Source organism: Callospermophilus lateralis, unplaced genomic scaffold, assembly GCF_048772815.1.
Source record: "Callospermophilus lateralis isolate mCalLat2 unplaced genomic scaffold, mCalLat2.hap1 Scaffold_45, whole genome shotgun sequence".
NCBI classification, from domain to species: Eukaryota; Metazoa; Chordata; class Mammalia; order Rodentia; family Sciuridae; genus Callospermophilus; species Callospermophilus lateralis.
Window position 1 is genome coordinate 3,756,827 of NW_027514398.1, and position 9,608 is coordinate 3,766,434.

Here is a 9,608-nt window from a genome sequence, read left to right on the forward strand (position 1 = left end):
TGTATAAGCTTTTCCTTTACTAGGATATTAGTTTCTGTCAACCCACCTCCAAAGTGTAATGAACATATAGCCCTATGTGATTCCCAATCTTAAATAGGATCTTCTGAGTGAGACATTTCCTGACTTCCCAAACTTTATCTGGTTCTGTTAAGATAAAGAAAGCTTATTACAGAAATAAGGAAAATTATTGTAACACATACTTCCTCCTATTTTCTGGTAATAAAGGATGCACCAATTAATTTTAGGAGGGGAATATCTACCAAAATGTTCAATAAAAATGTTTAATCAAATTTAGTTACATTAAGATAAGGTGGTTTCATTATCCTATGATTTGAATTTTCCCACCTACTTTTGAGAAAATGGAATAGACTTTCTGCTATACAAGTGTATAGAATATATGGATTGCATTTGCCTTGAAATGTGGTTACTGCTTGCTACATTGAAGTGTGATGCTTAACATTATGTGTCAACTTGGCTTGAATAAGTCTCAAAATTTTAATGAAATTCCCTTACAGAGGTTGCTATGAAGATTTATTTAGATGTGGCTGATATTTAAATAGATTTTCAGTAAGACAAAATACCTGTCATAATTTGATCCAATCATCTGAAGGCTTTATGAGAAAAGACTGAGTTCTTCTAAAGAAGCATGATTCAGCTGCCAGACTTCCTTTAGATTGAAACTACATCATCATCTCTTTTCTATCCCACAGAAGTGCTCTGCAGATTTTAGAATTATCAATCTCAGCAAATGCCTAAAACTAAAGCTGTATCCCCTCTCCTCCCGCTACCCCTCCTCTCCTCCTCCTCCTCCTCCTCCTCCTCCTCCTCCTTCTTCTTCTTCTTCTTCTTCTTCTTCTTCTTCTTCTTCTCTCTCTCTCTCTCTCTCACACACACACACACACACACACACACACACACACACACACACATGCAAACAATCTATTGAATCTGTTTTACTAATGAACCTTGACTAATACAGAGAGAATAGAGGGAAGTAAGAAAACTAATTTAACAAGTGCATTCATCACTCTTTCTATTAGTTATTTTAATTTCCCAAGAAACCCTAGAAAGTAAGTTTAATTATTATTGTAATTTAAGAGGAGAAAAAAAAATGAGTCCCAGAGAAGATAAGAGGTACTTTCCTGTATAATGGGAAGCCATGCAAAGAACCTACAATGACAGTCTTCATGCCTTCTGCTATTCTTAGATTACCTGCCTGTGAGAGACACTGGCTAGGGAAACTTGTATTAGCCAGAGACAGCACTATGCTCCAAAAATAAGAGAGACTCTTTGGATTAGAGAAGGGCAAAAATAAACCTCAGAGTTATTGTTGGTAAGCTGTGATTGTTGCTGTGGTTTTATCAAGCAATAATTTTTTCTGACATTGTGCTGGTTTTCAGAGATTATGAGATAGTCCCCATTTTAAAAATAAAACACAAAAATATATTTCTTCATTCCATTAGTGAGCTGAGAATGGTTTTTATTTTCTTTCAAGTTTTTTGCCCAATTTTCTTGATGCAGCCCCCACATTTGTAAGTTTCACTGAGGCTAGACTAAGACAAACCTTTTTCCTTCAAATGGAGCATGTGTTTCTATTTCAAAGTCTGTGGCCCACGTGTACCTTGGGTAAGAACAATGAATGGAAGAGTTGCCAAAATTATAGTATCCTAGGGGAAAAGCAATGTAGACTAATTGTACTCTCTAAAGAGTAAAATAAAGAATAGGCTTCTTTGCTCAAAGCCAAAATTATTTCTATATATATCTAGTATTTAAAAGTTCCCAAGAAAGCATTCCAAATTTATTCTTAGGACTATCGAATGTGATGGCTTTAAGGCACCACACTAGAGGTAGAAATGAGTTTGAGTGGATGACATCTTTTTAAATAGAGAGAAAGAGTTTTCTGATGTTAATATAAATGTAAACTTTGATTGATTTTTTTGGAAACCTCTCAAAATATTTTAGATGAAAACATGAGTCAGTTAAAATATGATAATTAAATCAAATCTTTTGTACATATTTTGTCACTATATTTTTATTTTGGAACTGGTTTTAAGACTGAACTTAAATTTTATAGCAATGAGTTATCAATTTATTATTTCTGCTGTTTTTTTCTCTTTTGTATTGATCACTAGTAAAACACAAGCTTGCAAGAAGAAATGTCAATATTTCAGACTAAGCAGAATGGAGGCTACCCCCTAACTTTTCTGACCTTAAATTCAGAAGAAAAATATTGATAGGAGATATAGAAATCAAAAGCGAAAAAAGAAAAAGAAAATTAGCTCAACTGGGCTTAAAATCTGAGAGTAGTATTTAGAGCTAAGAAATAAATTCGAGTGAAATGCATCTTAGAATAAAAGCAAAACCAAAATTCCAGTGAAGAAACCAAACCATATATGTAAGATGGAAAGAGTAAGACAATTCATTGGAAAAGCTAAAATTCTAGTGGAAATGAGATTAGAAAGAAAAAGAAGATGCAAAATGGATGAAAATGAAAAGAGAAGATCTGTGAGATCTGAATGCTGTGAGAGTTTCATTTAGCAGGGCAGAGGCTCCTCCATTGCCTTCAGGTTGGATGAGTCCCCAGGCCTTTCTAACGAAAGAGTCGCAGATGAGTCCCCACACCTTTCTAACGAAAGAGTCGCATATTGTGATTTCCTCATTTCTCTCTAATGATGACGCTTTCAAAAAGTTCCTCCTTAGCTCTGATATTTGGAACTTTTTCCCACTCACCAAAACTCAAAATAATTATTAATCGGAGAAACTGTTTTTTTTTTTTTTTTTATGAAAACAAATGCTGCTCTTTGATGATTTTCTCTATTCATGTTAGTTTTAATGTTTTTACAACTTACTGGTGTCTTTCCCCTTACTAAACATGACTATTTTGTTTTAATTAATTTTAGCATTTACATGAAAGAATACTTTGTATAGATTCATTTATTCAGTGTTTTGACCTTAATAACACTCTCTGGGAATAAAGTTATTTTCCATTATTTTGTTATTGTTGTTGTTTTTCCAAATGAAATTATGCTCTTTTTATGCATGGTATTATATTTGAAGAATGCTAATGCAATAATGAAGCCATACTCAAGCTAATTCATAGCCAAAAATGTTGTTTAAGCACCCACCAATATTGTGACTCTCTTTTAAGCTACATTTTTATGCACTTCCTTTTGTTTGCTGTTATTTCTAGGGTCTTGAATTTCCAACTAGACTATTAAATCCTCCATGATAGCAACAGTATTTTAATGCTTTTATGACCTCCATTGATATTGGTATAGTGCTCAGTAAAATGTGCATTTGAATGAGTGTGTGTTGAATTGATACAGTTCTTAAACATGCATATAATTGAGTCATGTGACATCTCTGAGTTGCCAAGTTTTTGAGTTAAAAGGCACTTAAATTAAAGTAGCTAGCTTCCTTAAAATTGATAAGATTTTTCTAAAATCTCATCATTCCTAATTCAATTTGTTAAAAAAGATGCATATTTCAAGAGCCAACAATTTTAGAATATCACTTATTCAATTGCATTTTTGCTATTTAACTTTAGAAATCTTAAATAAATCTTATTTAGTATACATCTTTTCTTTTTGGCAAAGAATATACTTAAAGAATTAGAACTACATACATCCATTTTTGGCAAGAATTCTTACTATATTGGCAAGGTTCAGTTGTTTCTTTTAAGATATTTGTATTTCTTAAAAGCTTCACAACAAACAATAACAATATGTGAATTATGTGAAACTGAAGTTCATTCTGTATGTTGTGTATAGATTTATCTTCTCATATACTAAAATATTTGCTGTCCTAAACACATTTGTACTGGCTCTGGTGCAATATAAAAGCCTTTGGTAGCTCTCAGTTTTCCTAAACATTTTTTTAAAGTTTTTTTTTTTTTTGGTGGTTGATCTAGCTCAGAATTCTTTTTGTGTGTGTGAAAGTTCTTGACTTAGAATTTAAAAAAAGTGTAAGAATTATAAAAATTTTCAGATCCATGTTGTCTTAGAGATTTATTGGTTAAAAATTAACTTTTTAGTACTCAAAGCTACTCTTTTTTTAATATATAATTTGTAAGTGTACATTGACAGAACACAATGCCTTTATTTTTATGTGGTGCTGAGGATCGAACTCAGGTTCCACCCACACTAGGTGAGCAAATCCCAGCCCTCAAAGTTACTTTTTTTGTGAAGTTGCCTGTGTGCTTCTCTCTTTCTCTCCTTCCCTCACTGAATCTTGATTTCTATGTTATCTATTTGTCAAAGCCATCAGACTTCCATCTGTTTAATAAAAATAGTGTAAATGAAACATTAGTTTTGTTATAATTAGTTGGTACCTTAATAATTTTAAAGAATTTTTTATCAATTTCTTTTGGTATTTATGCTTGTAAGAAAAAATTAACATTGACATTCATACAAATTCTATTAACATTCTGTAAATGGTGAATCCACATAATAAAAAATTTGTGTTCACTTTTATGTGCAAAATACAATACTTAAACAATTTAGGGTAGTTTTTCAGGGCTATTCTGTAAATTATCATCCAGGAGATGAGGCCTGAACATATTTTGAAGCAACTGTGTTCAGGGAAGTGAAAATATAATATACTGGAATTATGTGAAGAGGGTAAAGAGATCAAGAAAGGTCAGATCTGTCATTATTTAGAGTTAGACTTCATCCTTTAGTTGGTATAGAATTGTAAAAAAAAAATAAAAAATAAAAAAATTGAAAATTGAACAAGACAGTATGTTAAATTGAAAATTGAACAGGACAGTATGTGATATGTATTGGAAGGTAATAAGAAAGATAATTCTTTTTGTTCTTTTTAGACAATTTCTAGGGTGGCTCATGGGCCTCAGGAGGAGAGATCAGAGTAAGGTGGAATTATATCACTTATTAAAAAGAAATAAGAACTCAAGAGAGAAGGAAGGAGTTTAAATTTACCTAATAAAATACCTTCCTTAGCCTTTTTTTGACAACAGTTAAGTAATGTGCAGATGAGTGACAAGATGTAGAGCAAGGCACATCTCCCACACCAGCCACATGAACACCCAATAATCATCACACTTATGAACCAAAAGTATATTTATTCTATTTTTATGTTATAATAAAGATTGTTGTCATGATGAAATAAATGATTAAAGTTTAATGCTTTTTTATATAGGTCATAAAATCCATGCAATTATATCTTGGTTAGTATAACAAATTGAATCATATCATAATTTTAATCATAATCATATCATAACTTCATGATATACAAAGAAATTGGATGTCAGGAAAATAACTAAAAGAATGGTCTGAATACTTCTTTTCTGCTATTTTTTCCATTTTTTCTGAACCTTTCATTCTGTTATAATTCAGTTATCAATTTCATTTATCAATGGACATGTATGAAGTTCTAACATATATTTCAAACTAAATGTACTTGAAAAGTTCACTTGAAGTATGCACTTTAGTGTAAAACAGGAAGTTATATAAACTTATCTATGTCCTTCTTGATTCTGACCATCCTTATTGCTATTCTCCTTTCAGTACTCAGAATCAAACTAAATATCTCTGCTCAGTCTTTGTCAGTGCCAGATTTAGTATTTGTGCCATTTAGTATTTATGCCCTATCAAGTTTCTTAACCTTTTTGAGGCCATAGATTCCTTCTATAAATTCTGCTTAAAATATTTACATCATAAAATAGTTTTGAGACTTAGATAAAATAAAAAATTATTTAGAATATATAGTGCCTCAAAGAGATGCTAACACTATATGTCAATAATATCTTGGTGTATCTTTAATATTACTTGTTTGCATTTTAAATCCTATCAGAAATATGTTTTAAAATTTATTTTTATAAAATAGAAAAAAATCTAGCACTGACAAAGATTGAGCATAGAAAAATTTTAATAAATTTGAAATTTTTAATAAGAATTTCTGTGTTATCATCATAGGTTTTTTTTCTCTATATGGTTTACCTTATCAAATTAAACAGTTAAAATTGATATTTCTAAATATGAAATTAAAACCAACTGTGGCTCTACAGTGATCTTTAAAGAATATTATAATTAATGATGTTCTTATTAAGATAGTATGTCCAGATATCTATGCTAATTTTCGATTTTGAAAGCCAAGGTAAAGAGCACATGCATTAAATTTGACATTAGGATAGGATAATTTTTCATCAGCTTGCCCTTGTTTTAAATAAACTAATCCCCTCCCACTGTGGCAAAAGATGTGTAGAATTTATTCATACTTTACTCTTCAAAAAGTTCTTAAGAGTAAAGGAAATGTCATTTAATATTTTATGACATATCAGTTGAGGAAAAACTATGTGAATTCTCCTTTAACATCTAGATGAATTTTCCCTCTCCTTGCATCCCCTCAATATGTGGAAGAGCTAATTAATGTGTGGAGCATTACAGAGTATTGTATGGATTGCTGCAATTAAGTGCACATCTCCAAGCAACATAGAGCCATTATGCAAAACCATTGTGAACAGATGATACATTAAGCAGCACAGCTCTGCTGTGTATCTAGTCCTTGATACTGAGAAATACTGCACTTGAGATGGAATATGCAAATAGAAAATTCACACAAGATCAGAGTGAGAAGGCCAAAATGCCACCCTTTGTTGGTTTCAAAATGAGAAATCCATTTCTGCTGCATAATCAAGTTAAAATAGAAATAGAAATCCGTCAAAAAAATTCAGATATTTCTCCTCCTTTTTGCTTCTTTGTAAAATAATTCCTTGACATTTGCCACTAGAGATAAATAGAAGAATTATTTTCACTGTGTATTATTCCTCTGGGGTGATTTTATACTTTTATTAATTTCCTAACATTTTCCCTCTTATATTTACTCTAATGAGAGAAAATGGTGATGAACCATTACTCAAGAAGTCATCCATGATCATTGCTTTATTTCTGCTTTCCCACTCTCTGAGTTACCTTGAGAAAGAGTCTTTTCATTCTTTTCTTTCTCCATCTTAAGTACAACAATAATAATAAACAAATAAATGTATATACTTTATTTTCCTAATAGGATAAAATGATTAATAAATGGTGAAATGATTTTTATTTAGGTAAATAAATTTGTAGTTGTTTCTCTTTTGTGTTCATCTCAGGTGCACAGGGGTCATCTCATGAATTTCTGCATTTTGTCTCATGCTATTCTCCTAACTCACCTTTTTCTTATCCTTCATCCCTAATGCCCACTTCTCTGTTTATGCAGATTTCTAATGAGTTTTATGTATGTACTTGGATAAATATAAATGTGTCTCACTAAATAAGTCTACTGTGCTTAATTCATATAGCTATAATTCAATTTTATACATTTGAAATTGTACAAATCCAGTATAATTATCTTAACATTGTCTCCAACTTCTCCTGATTATCTCTAATTCTGGCATTTCTGTGAACAATGCCAAAATAAAGCAATCATGTCTATGTTTTTTTCCAAACTTTTTCAAGAATTGCTCTAAACTTAAATCTATGAGTAAAATAACTGGAACAAAGGATATATTACATTTAACTTCATTTATAGTCAGAATAATTCAATGATCTAAATTTTCATTTAAGTATTAATTTTGTATACATAAATTTAGAGTATTCATATATTTAAAGATTTTCTGAGCAAGATGTAGATACTATTTATTTTATGTCTTGAGATATATGGATCTCTCTTTTTTAATTTTAAGAGAAAAAATTAGATTCAGAGAAAAATTGAGGGAAGTTACAGAGACTTTTTATATACTCCTTGCCCCACATGAGCAGAGCTGCCTCAAGTTAACATTCTGTGCCACTAATAATATATTAATATTTGTTATGAGTGTGTGTGTTATAGTCCTTGAAATTATACTGATATAATCAATATCCAAAATAGATAGTTTTTCTATCTAAATAGATAGTTTCTCAATATCCAAAATAGATAGATTTTCTTTTTAACCTGGCAGATTTTTATTTTTAATATTTAAATGTTTGAATTATTAAATAGTTAGCCATATGCTTTTATTTCCTTTTAGCTCTCTAATGTGATGGATTAGACTGTAAGGCTTCTTGATATTGAACCATGTTTGCATTGTTGGGATAATGCCCAATTAATTATGTATTTTTTTCTTTAAAAAATAACCTTTTCCTATTCTGGTGAAGGAGACATAACACAAAATTTCCTCTTGTGATTACTATGAAGCATACCGTTCTGTGGCACCCAACTAACACCACCATGCCATGTATTGTTTTGTAGTACATCATTAAATTTTCTTGTCAGGATTTTGTATCTAAAACCAGAAATGAGAAAAAATGAGACCATAATTTCATTGACTTGAATTCTTGCTCACTGATTTGGGAACCCAGGTTTCCCAGCCTTCTAAATAAGCTGGCAGCTTTCACTCTGTTTGCTAGAAATCCTTGCATGGGAGCGAAAGCAAGTTTCCTCCAGGCGCATGAAGAATCACCTATAAAACCTCCCTGCTGGTGTCTCTGTGACATTTTTGGGTGCATTTGAGTGTAAATATTTTATGGTTACTTTTTGTCTGTGCTAGGCAAGCACTCTACTGCTGAGCACACCATTCTTTTAAATATAACCCAATGGCACTCTTCAGTCCCCTGCCTGGCCCCTCTGCCAGGCCCTTTCTCTGATTCACCTCTTCTGCAGCTCCTGGTTGTGTTCTTCTAACTGATACTGGAGCCGCTTTCTCTGCTGCTCCAGGGGCAAGTGGCTAAAATCCTCTGAAGCCACAGTCTGCAAAGGAAAGAGAGGGTTGAGTCTGGGATTCTGAAGCTGAAGCTTCCAGGCGCTGCACACTCCTGAAGATTCAAGTCCACCTTCCTCCCCTTCCAAATATCTTGGGAGCAAGGTCATAGACAGAGTGAAGAAGGAGTGGGACCCAGCTGGCTGCAGGAAGCAAGCCTACGGTCCACCACCTTGCTGATGGGAGGGCCAGTGCCATCCCTCCTCCCACAGTCCTCACTTACCCCCATGGCCTCCTGGAAGAATCTGGAAGGATGATAGCCACAGATTGACTGACTTACTGATCTCACTCAATAATACCAAGGGATCATAGACATAGCTGGTAAGGGAACCCATTAGGCAAGGCCAAGGACATGACACCCTCTAGGGGGAAGAGGGTTGGGGGAGCGTGACTACCAGCTGGGTCCAGGAGGGGACAGGCAAGCAGGAGGCAAGGGCAGAAAATGAAGATGGACAGAAGGATAAACATAAGTATGGATGCAGAGAAGCAAAAGCAAAAAAGAAATAAAAAATAGTAATAATATCCCAAATCAAGATGCATAATCACACAGAAAATACATGTAAGGGCAACACAAAATCTGATAGGTAACAAGGAGGACATTAGACTCAGAGAAAGAGGTCACACCTCTCTCTACCCCATCTCCTACATCCCTTGACTATTAGGTCTAGGCGCTGGAACAGGGATGCTATAGTCCACTGGGCTTTCTGGACTCAGTTTAGAAGGAGGTACAGGAGGCATTTGCATGAAGAAAGTCTTCAGACATAGGCCAAAGTGGCATGCCACTCATAGAGGGCTGTGGAAGGCAGGAAAGGTCAGGGGTTACAGCTTAGGAGGAGAGGGCTGAAGACCAGAATGGCTGGTGCCAGTGGGAGGTGTC

General features: G+C 33.2%; 1 pseudogene; it reads right to left on the reverse strand.

The window, feature by feature from the left end:
- Window positions 1–4,969: 4,969 nt before the first annotated feature.
- On the reverse strand, window positions 4,970–5,077 carry LOC143640668 (small nucleolar RNA U13; annotated as a pseudogene).
- Between the last annotated feature and the right edge of the window lie 4,531 nt (window positions 5,078–9,608).